General features: G+C 38.0%; 1 protein-coding gene and 1 long non-coding RNA gene across 6 annotated transcripts in view; both read left to right on the top strand.

Moving 5' to 3' along the window:
• RAPGEF4 (Rap guanine nucleotide exchange factor 4) overlaps window positions 1-21,204 on the top strand; it is a 143,247-nt gene that overhangs the window by 37,619 nt on the left and 84,424 nt on the right. The gene's annotated exons all lie outside the window — the stretch shown is intronic.
• Window positions 11,237-13,056, top strand: LOC132330581 (uncharacterized). Its single transcript, XR_009487352.1, has 2 exons — window positions 11,237-11,597; window positions 12,645-13,056. It is a non-coding gene; the product is annotated as an uncharacterized LOC132330581 (long non-coding RNA).

The raw sequence follows: 21,204 nt of genomic DNA on the forward strand, positions 1-21,204 counted from the left end.
CCTCTTAACTTGGGGTATCTGTCTCCGTTTGCTAAAATAATTTTTCCCTGTTTTCTTCACCCAAGTTGGATTTTGACTTCTAATATATTTTAAATGAGGTCTGTGTGTCTTACAGTGGCCTATACACATGGGCTTTCTGAAGCTAAACATCTTTTTATGAGGCTATATCTGTCCATTGGGTGGATGCCCCATTATCAAGTGAGGAAGCTTGTTCATCTGGCTGGGTTTGAAGGCTGTAAAGCTAATTTTATCTGTCTTGGTTATTAAATACGCTTTTAATGATAGATTCAGCATGCAGGAGATTCCTAAAGGGAAAGTAAAGAATAAAGCACTTTTGGTATTGTATTGCTATGCAGTAAGATTGTTTGTAACTGTCATCCTTTATTTTGTCTTCAGCTTTGATGTGAAGTGGGAAAGCGACATTTCACAACACTGACACTGAAATGGAAGCAGACATAGATGACCACTATGACAAAAGTGAGAAACTGTAGCACTGTTCTAAGGAAGAACTTACAGAAGGATAAGATATAGGCTTGTACCTGCTGTATATTCAGCTTCTTGCAGTGGTTCTTAGAGCAGCTTTGTTTGGCAAGTGGCTTCTGTAGCTTGTGGGCCAGCATCTATTCACTTCAGTTTTGTTCTTCATCCTTGCTGCTTGCATAGCTCACGTTGTGGCCTGTGTAGTTTGCAGCTGGAAGACTAGCCTGAATTTTAAGGATCTCTCTTCCAAATCCCATCTCAACTTTAGTTCTGAAAAAGGGTCCCTTTATTTTTCTTGCAGAGTGAGCCTTGAGATGTAGATTGGATACCTGGGGTTAAAGTGTTCCCACTGATTAATTTTCCCTAAGCATTATTAGGTCTTCTACTCACTAAAACTGTAGTCTATGCTAAACATTTTCCTGGCAGGGCTGTGGGTAAAATGTCATAGTTTTGGGTTGGGAAAATGGGGGTTTTGTGTAGTAGACTTAGCCTAATGAAGGACTGATATAAGGAATAGTTGTAAACAAGGTTTTACTGGCAGAAATACCATTATCCCTAGGATAATTTGCTGACTGAAGTTTAAATGTAGGGCAAGCTCTGAGCTGGCCTTTGGAAACATGTAAATTACTTTATTTTTTTTCCATGTCATGACAGTGGGAGGAATGGATTGTCAGTGATTAGATAGAATACAAATTCATTCCTGTGCTCTTCCCTGTGGAAAGCCTGAAGTTGTCCCAGCTCTGCTATGCAGTTATTGTGATTTCTAGCTGCAGAAAGACAAGTCATATAAACCTGTCTCATGAAAGTCATCTTCTTGCAATTTTGATCACGAAGTTTAGTTTTACCCTCTTACTTTTTCCATATGCAAACTAAGAATACAGTATGCATTTGTTTTTTGAAAGTGTTTTGATGATTGTTGAATGGTTGAATAAGCCTTTAACATCTAGATGCATCATATGCAGCACTTACTTGACCACAAAGGTGGATCTCTTCAGCTGAAGAGATTTCCCTTTACTGAGGTTTTTAGAACCTCCACACAAGCAGCTAGGTGTCCTTTCTGTGATGGGCCTCCAACTGTGGATTAAAAATTCTGGGGGTTGGCTTAGGGTTTTTCTGTGTGTAGTTTTTACTAGATTTTAGATATCTCTATATTAATCTTTAATAATATTATTAATAATTTTAGCTTCCAAATTCTTCCTGGTTGTCTTAATCTAATATTTGACAATTTAAAAAAATCAGTTACTTGCATAAATAAGCATTGTGGTCTCTTATTTATGGTTGTGAGAGCCTGAATTTTTATGTGCATGTGTGTTTGCTTGAAATTGATGTGGGCTTTGAATCAATACTAAGTTAGAAATGCATTTAAAACTCTGCTTTGCAAATATTTTTTTTGTGAACAACACCCTCTTTGCAAAACAGTGTTTTGTTCATTCCTTCCCCTCCCACTTCCCCCTCCTTAGTAGCTATCTTCCCTTTTAGTAGAGTTTTAGTGTGGTTTTTTTTCAGTAGAGGAGTAATGTTTAATTAAAAGTTACTTGCATGTTTTCAATTATAGATGATAATTTGTTTGACTTTACACTCTCAATTGCCTTGAGTAATTTCCTGTAGAAATACGTATACCCCATTTGCATGTTTGGAGTGTTAGTGTGTTGTTTGCATAGCTTGTGTGTAACACTTAAGGAAACCACTGGAGCCTAGAAAGAACAGATGATGCTTTTTAATGGCAAACAGTGATACAATGGCTATTCTTTCTTCTCTTTGCTGAATAGTTATGGAAACTTTTCACAGAACTGGAAGTTATGTTATCAAACCAATATGATGTTTCAGTTAAAAAATTGGGAGTTAGGCTGGGGGGCCAACAGTAAAGTTACATCCATAAGCACTTGAGATATGTCAGTGCTGACTGGTGTTAATTCCTAACTTCATGGCCTCATGTACTATAGCAGAGAAAATACATATTAACACATGCCAATATGTTGATATATGTCAGAATTTCATTATAGGTAAATATGTAGCTTTTAGCTGCTGAAGATAAGGTAGCAGGAGGCTTACGTGTGATTGCACCATGTATTAAAACCACAGTTTGTTTGGTCTACCAAAATGAACTCTTGTGTTCAGTCCAGGTGGAACACAGTATATCATTCTGCTCTCCAGAGTTCAGAAGATGTGAACTCAAAACAGGGGGAGGTGAAGAGAAGGGCTAGAGTGGTAAGGGAGATGGACTGTCTATTCTATATGATAAAAGCACATGTCTGGGTTAGTCTTGTTGGTGTGAAAGCTGATCTGGAATTTGGTTGGTGTCTGTAAGTACACAAGACCACCATTCAGGGGGTGTTACAAACAACATGACTGAATCTTTTTGTTGCTATTTTCACTTTGCAGGAAACACCTACTATTTTAGCAGTAAAATACAATTGTTAATTCATTATCTTTTCAATTCAAGAACCATGAGACACAGCAGTTTAAATTTTCATTAGGACTTTGAAAAATATTTAGGAAAAAATGGATGTCTTAGACCATCTAGTCTTGAAAATGTGAACATTCTGACAAGTCTGCTCACTGTCAAAATGACTCACATCACTGCTGTTCCTAGCTGCTATTCTTTCTGGTCCTTGAAGTATTTCTCTCTGTTTTTAAGAACCAAATGCCATACCTGAATATTAAACAAAAAATATGTGCTGCTTGAACACGAGCAATATTTGAACAGCAGAAACATTCTGCTATTCATAAATACCTATTCAATGTCTATTATCAGCATTCATTTTTAAAAAACGTTATATGGACTGTTTTACCCTAACCAGGAAAGAAAGTGAAACTCAATCAACTCATTACTTTATAAAAAAGGGTTAAACAAAGGACTATTTCTGCTCTAATATGGAAATCTAATGTGGTCACATCCATTTCAAAGTGCTTGTAATACTTTTAATAGTTGAATTTGCCAATCCCATAGTGTAAAATATGTCAATCCTAAGGCAAAAAGAGACAGTTTGTAATGAATGCATACATTGTAAAGCACTGAAATAATTTTAACTTAATCAGTTTATATATTAAGTGCCTTTAACATATAAGGCACTTAACTTGTATATTTTTTCTCCTAAACCCTGTTTGTGTGAATTAATTTCACATTGTCCACTTCCTTGGAATAAACTAGAGTTTCACTGTGTGTAACACAATACCTTTGTGTTACAAAGTGAACATCCCTTGGTTTTGGCTGAAATGTTGCTGCTTTACAACCTTCTCTTGCCTAGGGCCCTCTGCATAGGAGAATATTTCTTTAATAGAATAAATCACTAAAAGACTATAGCACACTTACTGGAACCATTCTTTTGTATCTCTGACTACTGTTCTTGCCAAAAGTGTTAAAAAAGAGGCTCAGTGGATAAAAGATTCTATTTGTATGAGACTACCTGCTTTGCAATGGTTTCAGAAAGAAAAAAAAATTGTGCTAGGTTCACTGGCTCTTTAATTCGGATTGCCAATGATAATGCAGAGTCTACGCTGAAGAGAGGTAGGATACAGAAGCAGAAACATTAGTGCTAATCTGCTGCAGAAGGACGAGATAAATCAGCACAGCTCTCATACATCACTGAGAGAGAAGCTGATTGCAACTTGACCATGTGCCTAAGTGGTCACATCAGCAACAAGAACGGAGCATGGATAAAAAACCTAAAATGTATCCTTAGGGCTACTTGCTGTGCACGACCTATAGTAACACATCAATGTAAGTTTAAGATTTTTTTGCTTGCTTCCTTCTGTTGCAATTCTTGTTGTTTACAAGAGTATATTTTTATTTTGCATAGATTTAAGGAAAATGTAATGGAGTGTAATACTAAGCAGATAATACTTGGATTCTGTTTATGCCTGTGAATAGTAATGGGCTTATTGCTGTGCATCTCAACATAGTTCTTTCTTTGAAGATATTTTAATATTTAATCCTGGAAGTCATATTTTGGGAATTGAGTAAGGTTTTGAATGAGATGATAGTGAGATCTCCCTTTATAATTTCTGCCATCTTATGTTTCAAAATGATCTTAATTTTTTTTTTACTGTGAGAATTTTTTGCTTTCAATAATTTTTTTTTTTGTTAAGAAAACTGCTCATAAAGACTGATTTATCTGGACCTTTTTATTCATTAGCGCAGATGGTAATTTTCCTACATTTTTAAAAATGTGTGCAATTGTTTAATTTAGTGTCATTTAAGCATCTGCAAAAAGAGAAGGCAGGAATAAGATGAAAACTGAATAAGCATTGATTGCTAGTCTGAAAATTAAATTTTAAAAGTTTTTGCAGTAAATCTGATTTCAGTTCATTTTTACTAAATTAGATTATCATATTTAAATTGAGGCTACTGTACAGCAAACAAATGTGTGAAACTATCCTGGAGAGCACACATTTCCTGCTGTATCAGACTTTAAAGATTTTGATTGTAACTACCTGGGAATATCCTAATTGTAGAATTCAGAGCAGCATGTTTAAATAATGCATGGGAAAATAAAAAGGAAAGGTGGAATTTTACTGTTCAGATGTTAAGGTGATGCTTTGCTTTAAGGGAAGAAAATGTGTAGTAAAAGCTATTGATGTGGAATCTCAGGCTGTCTCTCATGGCTTTAGGCAAAAAGGCAGGGAAACCCAAAGCAGGTCTTGCTGTGCAGTCTGAAAGCAAGGGAAATTTGGAAGCATTTATGAAAACCCACTAATATTTCTATATTTATTTACTTGCTTCTAGGGAAAGAAAGTGGCTTTAAACAAACAAATTTATAAAATATGTAAAAAAGAGGTGTGAAGGGCACTTCAGTGATAGGACCTTGAGAAAGTAGGTATAAAGATACAGAGCAACATCTATTTATTTTACAGCATTGTAACTGTGGCCAAATACAGTAGCAGGAGGCTTAGAAACAGCCTGTATGAGTGTGTCTACAAACGGTTTATTTTTGTGGCAATTGAAAAATGTAGGGATAGTTTTGTGGCTGTTATCCCCTTTACAGACCTCAAATATTCAGAGTATGGGCCAGTTTCAGATTTTGTAACACAGGTATTTCTTTTTAGGTCTTATCCAAAACAAAAAGTTTACCTATTAGTAGTTGCAACTTTCCTACAGGACTGATGGATGGAAATAGAGAAGAGGGAAGGTAAAGCTGTATTGCAAAAAGGGTGCTCATTCTTCCCAGCAGAATAAATAACCAACCTAGCCAACTGGCAGATGAAACATGGACCAAGTAGTGAGTTTATTTTTGTACAAATGTGCATATGGATGATCACACAGGCCCTCAGATGTACTTAACTCCTGAAGCAGAGATGCCATTAGGAACTCACAGCTTTAGCAGTCTGACTTAGAAAATAATAAACTCAAAAAGAGAGGAAAGCTGTACAGCAACAGGAAGCAAAGAGGAATGGTGATTTCTTTGATCTTGTTATGTCTGTTCTAATGTACCCAATGTGGTCTTAAGTTGTCATCTCCATGGCAGAGATTCCTATGTTTTGTTCTTTGAAATACTCTCTTTACACATGTGACAGAGTAATATAATCAGTCTGGCTCCATTTAATGGAGCTGGGCTTCAGTTGGTGAAATAAAGACATCCTTTTTTTTCTGTCATCTGTGTTCATTGGAACAGCAGAGGATTTTTCGGGTTTACAAAGATAATGAAACAAGTAGCTTCCCTTGTGTCTATTGTGGGCTGAATATGGTTGTGATGAACTTTCCATTTGACAAGACAAGGCTCACCCTTCTCCTCCAGAGTGAAATTCTGTGTTTGTCAGTCTGTTACCTTGTTTCACTGTTATTTGTAAAGCTCTTTCACTAGACTCCCACAATGTCTTCATTTTCACCTTCAGTTTTAGTCAATTTATGCTAAGTAGTTTCTTGTGCTTTAAAATGTGCTAATGGACACTAATACCTGCACTTTCAGAGCTGCAGGGGGCTCCTGATGCCAATTTCAGCATACTGAATTTGCTTCTACTTATGATATTTCGGGAAAGCAACATAAAAATATTCTAGTTACATTTGAGTTCTGTGGAAAATCTCCTGCCAACCAAAGTTGCCAAGGCAGGGCCTGAAACCTTAAAGCAGCATGAGTCGTAGTGGCATGACACACAAACAGCAGGCTGTCCTGGGAAACATGCACAGGGGGCTCAGACTAGGGGTTGAATATAAGTTCTCCATTTTCTCTCTACAGAACAGTACATCTTCCACTTGAGGTTGAAAGTCTGACCCCTGTTATCTCTATTGGTGGCAAAAGGAAACTGTATTGCCCCAAGAAGAGGCCCTTCAAGTACCATGATAGCGGAGAGAGTCAGCTTCTGTTTTGGTGCAGTGTTGTGTCCCCATCCCAAAGCTTATGAAATCTGCTGACCAGGAAAAGGAATGACATGGCTTTCCATCCTCCTGCTCCTCCTAGTCCTTTTTGGTTTAGTCACTTCTGATAAAAAAAGAGGCACCATTTTGCAAGTATCCCGAGAGACCTAAGAACTGTAGGCCTTTAAAGCATGCGTAAAAAGCTTCCATCTCACTATATGCATGCAGGCCTAAGAGCTCATTGATTTATTCCACAAGTTCAATAATCACTAATCCATCTCCTGAATTGCATCTGGAATACTCACAACTGACTTCTGGCATAAAATGTTAGCTCACAAGCTGCAGTGTATAAAGCAGCCCTGATCAACAGCATCAGGTGCTGCCAGAAGTATGCTTAGAAGGTTATGATAAGTGACTTTCACCTCAGACAGTGTAGCACATGCTGTGAGGAGAATACATTTGTAGCTGTCTCAAAAAAGTGATCTCTCATCCAAATATCATTGTCTTCTAGGGAAACGGGGAATCTCTGAAAGGGGAAAAAAATTCTCTGTAAATTGACTCTAAAAGAAATAGTACCACTTACAGCTTTTATGAAAAACAAACTATACCTTGAATGGGTTCTCTATGAAATTTTGGAACCTCTGTTGAAAACCATTAAAAAATAAGCTACTGAGGAAGATCACACTTGAAAGAAGTTTTCTTGGTATCTCTCCTTCTAGTTTTCAGATAGTCTTTCCAGCCTTTCTAAATGTTGTCTATGAAGTGGATATCTTCCAGAGCATAGTGAACTGCATGTTATCAGACTACTGGGCCACACACTACATTGATCTCAAACAGGTAGCTCCTAAGGACAGCCACTCATCTGATCTTTCAGTCTTTTTAAAGAAATGCATATAATAATGGTGTGTTCAAAAAGGGGATCATTCAGGCTCATGCCTAAAGCTCTGCCATTCAGTGAAAATCATAGACTCCTAATTAGGGTGTCAGTATTTTGTGAAGTTTTGTGAAGCTTTTAACAGTTTTTATTGCCTCTTTGATTATTCTGGAAAGTAAATAGTTACATATTGGATAACCATATGGATGATGTGTTAGTGTATTTAAAGAAGATTGCTCAGATGGCTCAGAGCCCATAGTGGCAATGCCAGGATTTTTATGCACTAAAAATCTAAACAAATAGCTACAAGATGGAGGGAGCAATCACTGAAAGGAAAAGTGAGCAATAAAATGTAGAATTCACCTTTACCATCAGTGACAGAGATTAAGGCCATGGGAGAAGTTATAATGTGACTTCTCATATTACACTTGGACTGTGTCCCAATTAGCTTCCAGCTTCAGCAGGCAAAGTAGTATGGGGTGCTTGTTCCCAGTCAACAGTACTGGGCTGACAGTGATCTTTTTTTAAAAGTCCAAGTTTCTATCTCACTTTTCTCTTTCCTCAATGACTCCAGTTGAACCTGCAGCAGAAGGGATGAAGAATCAGGTTGCACTTTTCACCACAAACCATACAAACCCCATTTCTCAGCATACCAATGTACAATAACTTCCTATGATAACAAGGCCATTGAATAACCTGGCATGATATTCCTGGGACAGATGATGAGTGGTGGGAGGAAGGAAGGAAGGAGAAAGAAAGGTGTGAGGGATAATAGAAGGAAAATTCTTGAGGGACTGAGTAATTTCTTTAGGAAGACATTTCCCATATATTTTGTTCAGTGCTTGAATGCTGCTCATGCAATATATACAAATATTCTCAGTCTCTTCAAGTGAAAAAGGACCCTGTAATCCAAGTCCACTCACTGAACTGTAAATCCAACCTCACCGAAGGAAAGGAATGGTTTGAAAGACTGACTCATATTTTAGTCAGGATTTATCATGATGTGTAAAGTGCAAAATTCTCATAACAGGAAAGCTTCAGTTGTTTTAAACCCTGGCAATTTTTCACTCGAGAAATACCCAGGCAGTAAGCCTTTTCTCAGATGAGATAGAGTGGGCTGTTTTATATCAGGAACTGCATTTCCTACTTTGCTTTGTCTGCCAGAAATTCTGTCATTTTAGTTTTTATCTGTTTTTGAGGGAAAGTTGGTTAACCATCTCAGTAGCACCACCATCACTAAAAAAAAAGTCTGCAGATAGTGAAAGGCTATGGAAAACTGATATTGTACACAAATGCATAATTTTCCCCAGGGCATGATAAGTGATGATAAAATTGCCAGTTCCATTTTACAGTGAAGAGGGTTGTGGTATGGATATGCTTTAATATTAAAGTAATCTGTGGACAATTCTGAAACAACAAGGTAGCAAATATGTCTGGTCCATGCCTCATACTACTTTTGCAGTGTTGGTATATAATTCATAAAATGTTACAGCCAGTACCATGTTGTGGCACTGGATCTGTGTTGTGAAGGAACACACAAACACCAGTTAGATTTTTCAATGTCTTTAAAAAAAATAAATGTAATAATGAAAATTTTCATCATTTGGCTGCAGGAGTCAGAGCTTTGTCCTTTTCAATTAAATTATGTGCACAGACCAGACAGACTTCACTGGGACAGCCCTTGCATGCATTTGATGGAACATTTGACCAAAAGTGTTTGACATCCAAACAAGCTGAAAGCTTAAACACACATGAGACAAAATTTTTTATAATATGTGATGAGAGTATGGCTGGTTGTTAATTTATTGGTAGGCTGCTAGTAGAGAGTATTTGAATATGTGTGGAGCTGAGCTTGCTGACACTTCGTATGTGGTGCTCAGCAGTCAGAGATACCTCAGTTTCATGCATTGCTAGTTATGTCAAGAATTTCTTCTGTAGTGCATGGCATTATTCTAGATTTTATCTCAGTCAAATGGGTTATTCTTCAGTGCAAGGCTTTTCTAGGGAGGAGAATATCCAGGATCCAGATTTGAAGGCTCTGTTGCAGTTTTACAGAGTGCACCTGAGAAGAACGGTCAATTCTTTTTTTGTTCAAAGCCTGTAATGTGTTTGCTGTCTATGCCAAGAGGCAGTCAGTGAATGTTTGTAAAGGGAGTTTGTGGGTGTGGGTTAAAAAAAGTAACTGAAGAGAGACTGTAGCAGAGAATAAAATAATACATGACATATCGCTGTTTTTTTTTAACTTTAAATTAAGATCTGTAGCGTGCTAATAACCTCATGGCAGTGGTGACTAAAATGATTATTATCCTTGTTGTGCATGCATTATAACCAATTATTTTAAAGTGCCTAGCACCTATCCAAAAGGTTCTGTTCCATTTTTACAGCAGTTATGAGAGTAGTGGTAGTGGAGTGAGGTGTTGCAAAACAAGGCGGTTGAGCAGGGGTGAAGAACAGACTTTCTGAAAGAACAGAAACACTGCAAGAGTAACAGGAAGCTGTTGCTGCAGTACAGCTCTCACTTCAGATATAGAGAGCAAGTGATCAGAAATACAAGCCCACTTGTATTCTTTATTATCTGGGAACATTTGTTCCCATTGAACTCAGTCTTGAAGGCACTGGTCCTGCTTTTCACTCCAATATGCTCTCCCTAATTGACTGTATTTTTATTTGTACATGTACATAAAGTCCTCCAAATAATGTAAGCAAAAAAATTTGATGTAGAATGAATTTTATTGAAAACTAGATGTTAGTGTTCCAAAGGAGACTAGAGGATCTCCTGGGATTACTGAGTAGATGGGAGGAGTTGATTGCCTCAGGCACAGCCCAGGGCCATTAATTACAGCTAGTCATTAATTCTCCTGTAATGCCCTGTGCTGATGCCACTGTTCCTGTTACACAGAAACAGGAAGCTGGCTGACCTGTGGACTTTGATGAGTTATGTAATTTTTGTAATGATTACTTATATTTCTAAATGCTTATCACTGAAGTGTTCATCAGAGTTTTCAGCTTGTAAGCTTCATGTCTTTCCAGAGAGTTAATGTTTCGCTTGCTACTCACAGGAAGCCTTTAAATAGCTTTCGAAAACACTATAGCCTTTATGAGGTATGCTTTGTATATTGAATCCTGGGAAAGTAAAGTTCATATGGATACTCCCTAAAGATAATCAGTATACCTATTTTCATATCTAGAGAAAATGAAAATTGAATATATGGTTCCCTTACTCTGTGGTTGCCATATAAGGCAAAGTGCTGTCTAAATTCTGAGGACCAAAACTAAAGATCTAGTTTTTGGGTTGGTTTTGAAAAGAAAAAAGTCCTGAAATTTTAATGAGTTTATTTCAATTCTTGAAGAAATGCTAATAAAGGACAGAACAGTTATAATTTAGAAGAACATAAACCAACTATATAATATAAAGCAATATTAACCAACTTCTATCATATGCTGTTTACATGCATGTCATGTACTCAGTACTGCACAATGAAAGCATTGCTGGACTGATTGTAAAGTGCAGGAGGAAAAAGTTCAGGAGCAAGAGCCAGCCCCCATCACCCAGCTTAGCAGATCATGTGAACACACATGACTCTAAGCAGCACAGAATTTAGGTAGCAAACAGCAGCTGTGAGAATTTCCGGATTGCTAGACTTGCATGTCTGTTTAAATTATCTTAAAATGTTTTTCTCAAGAAGAAAGTTATTCCTCTGACCTTTTGCATAGAGTCCTTCTTTGTCAGGGATCCTGAAGTGTTTTACAGATGCAGAGATTTAGCACTGACATGCACATGTCAGAGGGAATATTAACAGGCTGACTGCACCATGGTTTCACAGAAGTTTGGCAGTGCAGAACTATGACTACTGATGGGCTTCACTACTGCTTTCCTGAAAGGCCATACAGCAGCACTGCAAGGCACCCCAGTCGGGAAGGGTGAGATACTTTACTCAGCTGAAAATATAGGTGAGTTGACAACACTCGTAGCCTGTATGAGAATACTGCTAAATTACTTAGAGAAGAAGCAGCAGCAGCTGAACTCTATAATTAGCTCTTGTGGTGAAGACATGGAGTTGTATTGCTGAAATATGAAATTTCAGCACTACATTGATTCCAAGAAACAAGAAATAATGTTATTTGAGGGTTGATTTAGCATAAATAACCACTTCCTAAGGTGTGTTTGTTCTCATTATTTACCCAGCTGGACCCTGTTTACTTTCTGAATTCAGTATTGATCACAGGAATGTTGAAACATATTAAAGCAAAAGAGCATAGACTGTCTTTGGGTGTAATAAAAGGTTTGAAGTTTATAGAATATATTTGTAGGAGAAGTTGTACTTGAAGTTCTGTTATGGCAATATGGTAGAAGATCGGTATATGGATTTTTCCCTCTACGTGTATGTTAAATCTCATTGACCCTTGTGCCTATTTCATACCCATAGTGGGAGTAGAGCCTAAAGCCAATGTTCTTTCTTTTAAAAGGACTTGCTGGAATTCTTTTCCATTCAATTATGTTTGTTCTCAGTGACAGTGCATGCACAGTACTAAAGAATTCACGTGGAGTTAGGAGTTTATCTCTTTATCTCAGAAAGCTGGAAGTAGTTTCCTCTGTTAAGAATCTTTTTTCTTGACGGATCTCCTATCATCTGTGGGGTCTGGAGTATCCCATCCTTCTGTTACAAAGGTTATTCTATAGATAGGAGTGTCTGAAATGGAAAGTGTGGAGCTCTCTGTGTGTTGTACACAAGTGAAGGTCTGAACTACCAGTACATACAGCGACAAATGGAAACCATGGGCTAAACCCATCCAAAGATTGTAGTGACTTCCTGTTCCCTGTCTCAAATATTTCAGAGAGGTACAAGCAATTCTTATGTGCTGTTCTCAAAGAGACATCACAGCAGTTTGATGGTGACTTACTGCTATTTGAATTTATCTGGTTTGAGTTTCCTCTTTCTTTGAAAGGACTTAAACTTTTTTTTTAAACTTCCTTCCTGGTGTTTGTCTTTTTTCCAGATTCCAAAATTAGATCAAGTCACATTTCCTCATGGAACTTCGGCTTCAAGGAGGCATTGAGCTATTGCAGCCCCTAGTCTGAAGGTTCCTGCTCCAGTGGATGACCTGCGCTGTCATGCACAATATCAAAAAACAATTGGACAATGGCAAACTTAAAAAGTTAATGCATGTCCTGCTTACTGTCCCATCCCCCTCAGCTTGTGCTTTCTGACACTTGCTTGGTGTTGCTGAGTCCTTTTTGTTGAAAGTGCTGTTTAGTCCATGACTTGCCTGCTGCATTCTCGTTTGACCTGTTAACTGCTAAAGCAAAAAAAGTTATTTTAAGAATTGGCTTGTCAAAGAGAGCATATCTCCTCCCTTCAAAGACCTCTGAAGATTAATATTTGATTAAAACTTGACTGCAGCATTAAAATGGGTGGCCTGTGTCTTTTTACAAATGAATGGCTGGCAAATGTGTGTACTGTCTAGTTTTTAATTGGCAAATTATTCAGTTAGTGCTTCAGGGGGAGTTGCAGGGGAGGACAAGGAGTTAGATGATTTTTAGATGCATTCATTACCACTTTATCCTTAGAGATAGTCTGAAGATGACTAAATCCGTACGTGCATCCACAGATTCCTTTTAAATTTCTTCTCTGGAAATAAATAAGAGGACATGCTCTAAATCGTGGAATAAAACTCCAGGTCCTCACTTGGACAGCTCTGTATCAAAACCAGGAGGCTGGATTTATGGTCACTCAGTGGTGGTTGTACCTGTGACCCATGCTGCTGCTGCACTGTTCTTTTTGCCTGCCTCTGTTTGTTAGCTGCGTTCTTTTTAAATTCCAGTGAATGGCTGCTGATGAAATCTGCTCTCAGAAAGATTTTGAGACCCAATGCCTGTCCATTTCTATACTCTGATGGATCAGAAAGACAGTCTAATATTTAGATATTACTATATGCTCTACAGGATACTCTAGGACAGTCCATATGGAGAGGGAAAGCAATGGGTAGACTCAGTACAGTACAGTTACCTACATACTTATCAGTCTGCTGCAGAAAATACCATGGAGTAGGGTATCAGAAAATGGAAAGAAGCACAGCTTGGATCTGTTTAATTTTGCTTTGGAGTTTGAAAGTCTTGAAAGAGCTTTGTAAAGAGAAGAGACTGTTCCGTTTGGTGTGTATGATTTTGATATTGCTACCTTTGCCTCTGTAAGTAGTGTGATCCAATGTTACAGCTCATGAAAATTAAGATAATTCTCAAGAGGCCTCCAGAAGCAGCCTTTGACTGTGTCTTTTGTGTCAGTGTGGGGCTCCTGTGAAGGTCTTTCACTAGTTTTTTGTCTCGGTAGTTGTGTGCTGACTTTTTATTAGAAACAGAACAGCAGAAAATATTGTAAAATGAAAGAATAAAGACCGAAGGGCTGTTGTTGTCTCCCAAGGACTCTTTTTAAACTAGGAAACTTGGTAGAAAAGAGATATCTGGGTTTGTAGTATGCTTTGGTTGCTTTTATAAATGTCTAACTGGTCTACTGCAGGAAAGTGTAGATAGTTTCTCATGTTACAGGGCAGAGGCAAATTGTCTCAACACTTGCCATGTCCCTTTCTGGCTGTTCTTTTTTGGCTGTGGGGCAGTTTCTAAAAGACCCAAATCTGTTCACTGATCCCAGTTCACAGTAGGGTCCCCATCCCAACCTTTGCAGACCTGGCCAAGAAGATGACATGTTGGGCACAGGACTGGGAGCCAGTGGCTGGCAGGGCTTAGGCCATTGTTGTGTGGAATGTTTTGTCTTGTGGAACCATGGCCAATAGCCATGGGCTGAATTGGGAAGGTGTGAAGGCTTGAATGTAATCGGGATTTGTGCTGGTTCTTCAGAAAGGGAATGCTAAGAAAAGAGGTCTAAACAGACTAATATCGTGTGTTGCCACTCAGTATCATCAGTGTCTGCTACAAAGTTGTAAAGCTGGGAATACAGGTAATTAGGTGCTGATGAAGATTGACTACAGGAGGGAGGAAAAAGGATCTAAGAGGGTGGTGTTGAATAACTACATCCATTACTGACTTGAACTCCTTGAGAAGTACATTAGATAGAGTTGTACCTAATGAAAGCTTAGCATGTGAGATGGTTGTTGAAGTAGGAATTGCAATGTTAGGGAGAAAAAAAACATTTTAAAATGCTTTGTTACAACTTTTATTTATAATTTCAAGGTTAGAAAAAGGTGAAGCTGCAATGACTTCTATAGCTAACATGAAAGTCTGTGGGTTAATTCCTCTACTCTCTCAGGACTTCCTGATTTTAAGTAGTAGCTTTGGTTCTACTAATATTGGGGATTTCTGTCACATCTTAAAAAGACACAGAAGGGAAGGACTTGGTTTTTCAGTGATTTGCAAGATAAATTTTGGAAAATACATCAAAAAAGTGTTTTGAATCTGGCCAGTTCTTACTGTTGCATAGCAGTGCCCCTTGGGCTGGTTGTCATTGTCTTTGTTGTCATTGTTCTTCTGGAAATGTATAGGGCTGGTCATATGGCCCAGTAATGAGACATATGCAATAGTTCCTCGTTAACATTAACAGTTGGTGCTCAATATCAGCTGTATGTGTCATGTACCCTTGTAATTTAAATTGTAATGTTGTGGAACAATAGCAATAGCTCAGTAAGAATGTATTTAAAAAAATGCACATGCTAGATTAAATTATTGATCTAACCAAAGTGTTACTGCTTGCTACTCCAGGTATGTTGTGCTGGATTTGGACAGAATGGAGGCCTTTGATGAATATACAGTCCCTGTGAGGCTACTGGACAAGAAGTTTTTTAGTTATAATGCAATAGTAATTGAAATTCCTCCCAGTTTTTCTTTGGTGGTTTCCCATAGGCCAGGAGAACCTTTTCTGTCTCTAGTTACCTTTGCACCCAAGGTGCCAGCTTGCTCACCCTTAGCCATACTCCTGTCCTTGGGAGACAGTGCTGGCTTGCCGGACTGGAGTTGCCCTGAATAGCCCAGCATAATGGTTGAAGTTATAGCTGCTGTTTCAGAAGCTGCCATTGACATAAAACAAAACAGAACTGGCCCAGCACTTACTGCTTTGGAAAAGCCATCCTCTTTGGAAAAAGCATTTTAACTCTGAATAAAACATTGGGTTGGCTTTTAGCTCATGAATAGCACTTTATTTCACTTGAATAAATATCAGTACCGACAAGTAACCACATCAAGCCCTGACCTTATGTAAGTGCATGGCAACATTCCAAGTTAATTTTGGCTATTATTTCCACAAACATGTTGGACAGGCTTTTGTAGGTATTTGATTCCTATTTAGGCAGTGCTTTAGCAGATGGGCTGTAAAACAACCTGACAATTATCAAGGCTCCATGGACTGATTAGTTCTGGCTTCAGACACTGGCAGTATCTCAGATTCTTCCTTCCCAGGCTCCTCTTGAAGGCCTTGCATCCTTAAGGAACATGTGACACATGAGTGGTAACAAATGACTGAAGAGCTAGAATTTTATGAAAAGGTTTTGAAAGCAACATTGCTTTATTAACAGGAAAAGTTCAAGCAATTAAAAAATCACTGGAAGACAAATGCCTTCTGATCTTACTTTTGTTCTTCACAGTCCATGAGGAAGGGCTGTCTACCAGTGTGTAATCAGGAAAACAAGTTTTCTTCTTGCCTCACTGGGCTGATGTTCGACCAGTCTGCTTTCTGCTTGGACAACTGAGTGAAATACCTTGGACAACTAAATGAAGCTTCTAATGCTACTGTAAGATCACTCCTGGCACTGTCCCAGTTGGCATTTGCTTGGCCTTGCCATGTGCTGTCATTGCAAAGGTGAACTTCACCATCATGGTTCTATGTTTTAGGACTGTGTTGAAATAGGAGGTCATCTTCATTTAATCACCCTCTAATTGGAGTTGGAGTGTTGGTAAAGATAGGTCTTAACCTCACATGGTAGCCCCAAGTTGTCATATGCTTCTAGTGGGATTCTTAAGAGGCACAGCACTTAGGTAACTGTTTCTGAATGCTTAATATCTTTAAATTATGTTCCTGGGTTCACTGGACACCATTGCAGTGTAGTTTCTGCAGTGCCTAAGTTATTGCTCTAAATGCAGCGTGGTTAAGTCATTCTTGTGCTTTGGGAAATTTTGTACCTTCAGCTCACTTGCTGGTTAAATAGGGAAGGTTATTTTGTTCCAGATGCTTTGTCTAGGCTATCACCCAAAATATTAATGTGTGGAAATATAGACTTCTGCCATATTTATCTTGACATTTTTTTATTTAATGTAGGGAAAAGCAGATTGAGATTCATATTAATGTTTGACAAAATGCCCTCTCTCAGTGCTCTGTTGAGATACAGCAGTCAAATCCCACATACTTTACTATGCTCTGCCAGGAAGTCTACTAACCTTTCATATAATATTTAATAGGTGTTACAGCCAGTGCTGCTGAGTTTTTTTTCATACAGGAGGATTCTCAGCTATTTTTTTCTGCTGCCTTTGTAAGACTTGCACTGGTTCTTTCTATAGTGCCAGATGTTGTACATAAAGTAGGAAATTATATACCCTTCTCTTGCTTATTGAGCAGAGAAAAGAATCTACTTTTAAGACCTAGCAGGGAGAGGTTGCTAGAAATGCCAAGTTTAAAGAGAGAGATCAAGTATAGGAGATGAGAAAGCAAAACAAAACTCACTTGAATGTGAAAATGAATGCAAAATCTCAACGGAAACACATTTGATGTGCTGACATTAAAGGGATTGTACTGAATATATAATCATTGTGGATATATGTAGGGGGTTTTGTATTGTACAATAATCAAATGAGTGGTTCTTTGTACACTGATGGGGATCTCGGGAGAGCTCTAATGATCTAGATTTAAAGGGATACCAGCCCACTTATGGACAGTGGTATTTGTCTGTTCCTGAAGGAATGCAATGTCAGAATAATACTATGTGTATGTGATCCTTAATCTATGTATCTTGAAGCGTTTTACAAATACTAAGCACTTAATTCAGTAGCATTCTGCTGGGCTGTGTTCATAAGCATGGTGATACACTAAATACAGAGATTAAGTTGAAGAGCCCCTTGTGGATAACCCTAGTGGCCACCTGGCCATGGAGTGCAGGTTCTTTTTATTTTCCCTACAGTTTTTTTCCTGTCAGGTACTGAGGTGCAGTTGTTTGGCCACTATGCTGCTTAATAGCCAAGTATCTTGTGCTGCCGTTCCAGTGTCTGCACACTGAACTCTGACACCTGTCCATGCAGGAAGAGAGTATGGCCTGGGAGGTGTGGCTAGGGGCCACCACAAGACTGGCATCTAGATGCAATAGCTACAGAGGTTTGACCATTCTGCTGCAAAGCATGAGAAGAGAACAATAAAGGAAGACATCAATCAAACTAATTCTCATTAGTAAGCAAAGCCTAACATGTGGCACTGAGAATAATAGTTTTAAGGGAATACATCTTTTATCTTTCAGAAATTTCTAAAACATACTGCTAAATTCAGAGTTGATTTGGGTCAAGCTCTTAGGAGCATTTTCTACTATAGACAGAACCACTTTTAGGAGTTCTTAGTATGCATGTGTGTCACTGTTCTTTTTACTGTTTAGGGGCTATAGTAAGAGAGCTAGATAAAACAGCCCTGTGAAAGTTAGAGAAAAGGCAATCAAATTGTCTACTGGGACTGCTGCTCCAACAAAGATTGTCAGTTGAGTACAAAGTCTTGTCACTTTTGGCTTTCATCTTTTGGTAGCTTGAAACAGCTTTACTGGCCACCATCATCCTTCTGCTACTAGTATACACTCTGAAAACCTCTCCTGAATTACATCTCTATTGCTGTAGCTAACCTGATATATGAGCATTATTTTACTGTGTATTTATCTAGTACTGCTGTTTGCTTTGTGTAACTATTATTCCTTGTAATACATCATTTCCAATTGGTTCAGAACAAGAACTGCCAAGGCTCATGGGAAGCAGGTGTTGGGGCTTCCCCAGCCCTGCCTGATGTGTTTGATAATGTTTGTTCATCCTTTAAATAACCAAATGAAACATGATTCCATAAAGTATGAGCAGGAAACACAAATGTATATAAGAAGTGAACAATTCAAAACAGTGGATTAGAACAATGTTTTACTGCCAAAATTGATGATCTATTACTGTATGCCCTGACCTCATGAAATCTATCCATCTAGTGGTTAGGTTGAGATTTCAGTATGCTAATGAAATTCTTTTTAGCCATGTACAAGGGGAAACCTAGAAGAAATGGCTGTTTGCTCCATTGGAGTGGAAACATAAAAGTTCAGAAAATTATGTCAGTTCCTAGTAAGTTGTCTATTGAATAGATAACTTTTAAAACCAAATGTAAATTTTAGAATACACTTCTAAAAGCCAGATCTTTCAGAATGACAACCTAAATGCCACAAATTTTTCACTCAGAACGTCTTTTAGTAGTTTGACAGAAGTTGTCTTAGTGCAAGAATCAGCTTTACTCATTGCCCCTCTGATGGGGAACATGCTTCCTAAATTTCCTTGGAGAACTGCTGTGTTGTTACACTCATAGTATGTGGCTAACTTTAAAGGTCTGTTAGTGAGTCTTCAGCAACCCCTTTTCTCTTTCTCTTACAGGTTTACAACCATCCTCATCATCATAATCATAATTTGTGTAGTCCTATGTAAACTTAACAGCTGTGTCTCTTTGAATCTGATTATATCTAGTTCAAACTCTGTCTGGGACAGGATTGGCTCAATTTTTTTTATTAGCTGCATCCCTTTGTGGTGGTACAGCTTCAGTGCAAGAGTGTAATAAATAGATGGGAAAGAGTTTCCCAAGGCATTTTTGTTTCAGCCTTTGGATGTCTGTCCTACAGTGAATGCCAAAGCTGTGAACTTCCTGTTCTCAGTTAGCTCATGCTCTGATGTGATCATACTTGCTTTATATGAAGAAAAATCTCTGGTGAAACGTTCTCATCTTGAGTTTAACTAAATTGTGCCATTCTGCATCTTTTGTGCTGTGTCACTTGCCTGTTTCTATCTTGCTCCTAGCTGCACTCTTGACATTTCTGTTTGGGAGGAGGGAGACAGGATCTGACCTTTTATTTTGTGTGTAGAACTTAGCAAAGCTGGACCCCCAGTTAAGCTGATTTCAGGACTCTATTTGACAAAGGAGGAGACTGATGTTATTCTCTGTACACTCTCTTTTTCTGGAAAGATTATTATTCAGTTCAGTTCTGTAGTTTACCCTTCCTTATCTTGTGTCTCTGCTTTTCTGGTGTTCTTGTTTTATTTTTCTTTTTTGGTCATGTGCTCAGCCTTAAAATTTCCTTAGTATTTTTTTCAATTAAGAAATTCTACAGTGCATCTTCATTACTGTGCCCTACTGCATATCTCAAGGGCTGCTCTAATCTTGATGAGGAATAACATGACAGAATGTAGGTAGGTATGATAAAAACTGATAATGAGGAATGAAGATCAAGTTTGCCATTTTTTTGTGGTTATATATTGTACTGTGAAGGAAACACCCCTTCAGAAAAAAAATAAATAGAAAACAAAAGCAGATAATACAACTATTTAATAAAATATTTAAATAGTTTTATTTACTTAATATTTACAATACTTAAATATTTAATAAAATATTTACAGTGCTTTTTAATACAAAATTCCTCCCCACACAGAAGTGTCAGCTAGTAAAACTAGGCAATATACTTGATGTCCAACTCAATTAAAAAAAAATCCAGAATTTGAGTAATTTTTAAATGGTGACTAGAAGAATTTGGATTTTTTTTTTTTTTTTTTTACACAACTGAATTATTCTATGAGAATGTTTCATCATTACTTTAACCAAGTCACTCTTCAGAATCACAGAGCAGTTTGGACTCTGCCTAGTGTTTACTGTTTTAATCCTTTAAAACTCCCATAGTATATTTTCTTCTAATTTTGCTTTATAATTTTCACCCCAGAGTGACATAATAAAAAATATTGCAAACATTAGCATGCCTCACTATGGAAAATAGAGATTAAGCTTATGATTGTATAATTGGCACAGACTTGTTGATTTGTGTGCTGTTCATCTCAATCTGCATAATCTTTAAACCTAAACTATCTCAAAACCAGCCAAATTTAAGGAGCCAATCTTCTGCCTATCGTGGAATCGTATACCTGTTTCTAAGACATCAACAGCTAGGACAAGAACACACAGTCTTAAGCTGCACCAGGGAATGTTTAGGTTGGACATTAGGAAGAAATTCTTCACAAAAAAAAGTTATTGAACACTGGAACAGGCTGCCCAGAGAAGCGATGGAGTCACTCTCCCTAGAGGTATTTAAGGAAAGCTTGGTGTAGTGCCTAGTGCCATGGTCTGGTTGACAAGGTGGTGTTCGGTCATAGGTTGGGCTTGAAGATCTCAAAGGTCTCTTCCCACCCAGTTGTTTCTGTCACTCTGTGCATTGCTTCTTCAGTGGCAAAAGGAGGGAGGAGGGGGTTTGTTTATTAGACATATCCGTAAGCTGCATCACATTCTCTATTTTTTTTTGGTCCTCTTTTTCATAGTGTGCCCTCTTCCTTGAAGGAGTCTCTTCATTCCCTGTGACAACT

This window comes from Haemorhous mexicanus, chromosome 8 (assembly GCF_027477595.1).
Source record: "Haemorhous mexicanus isolate bHaeMex1 chromosome 8, bHaeMex1.pri, whole genome shotgun sequence".
In the NCBI taxonomy this organism is placed as follows: domain Eukaryota; kingdom Metazoa; phylum Chordata; class Aves; order Passeriformes; family Fringillidae; genus Haemorhous; species Haemorhous mexicanus.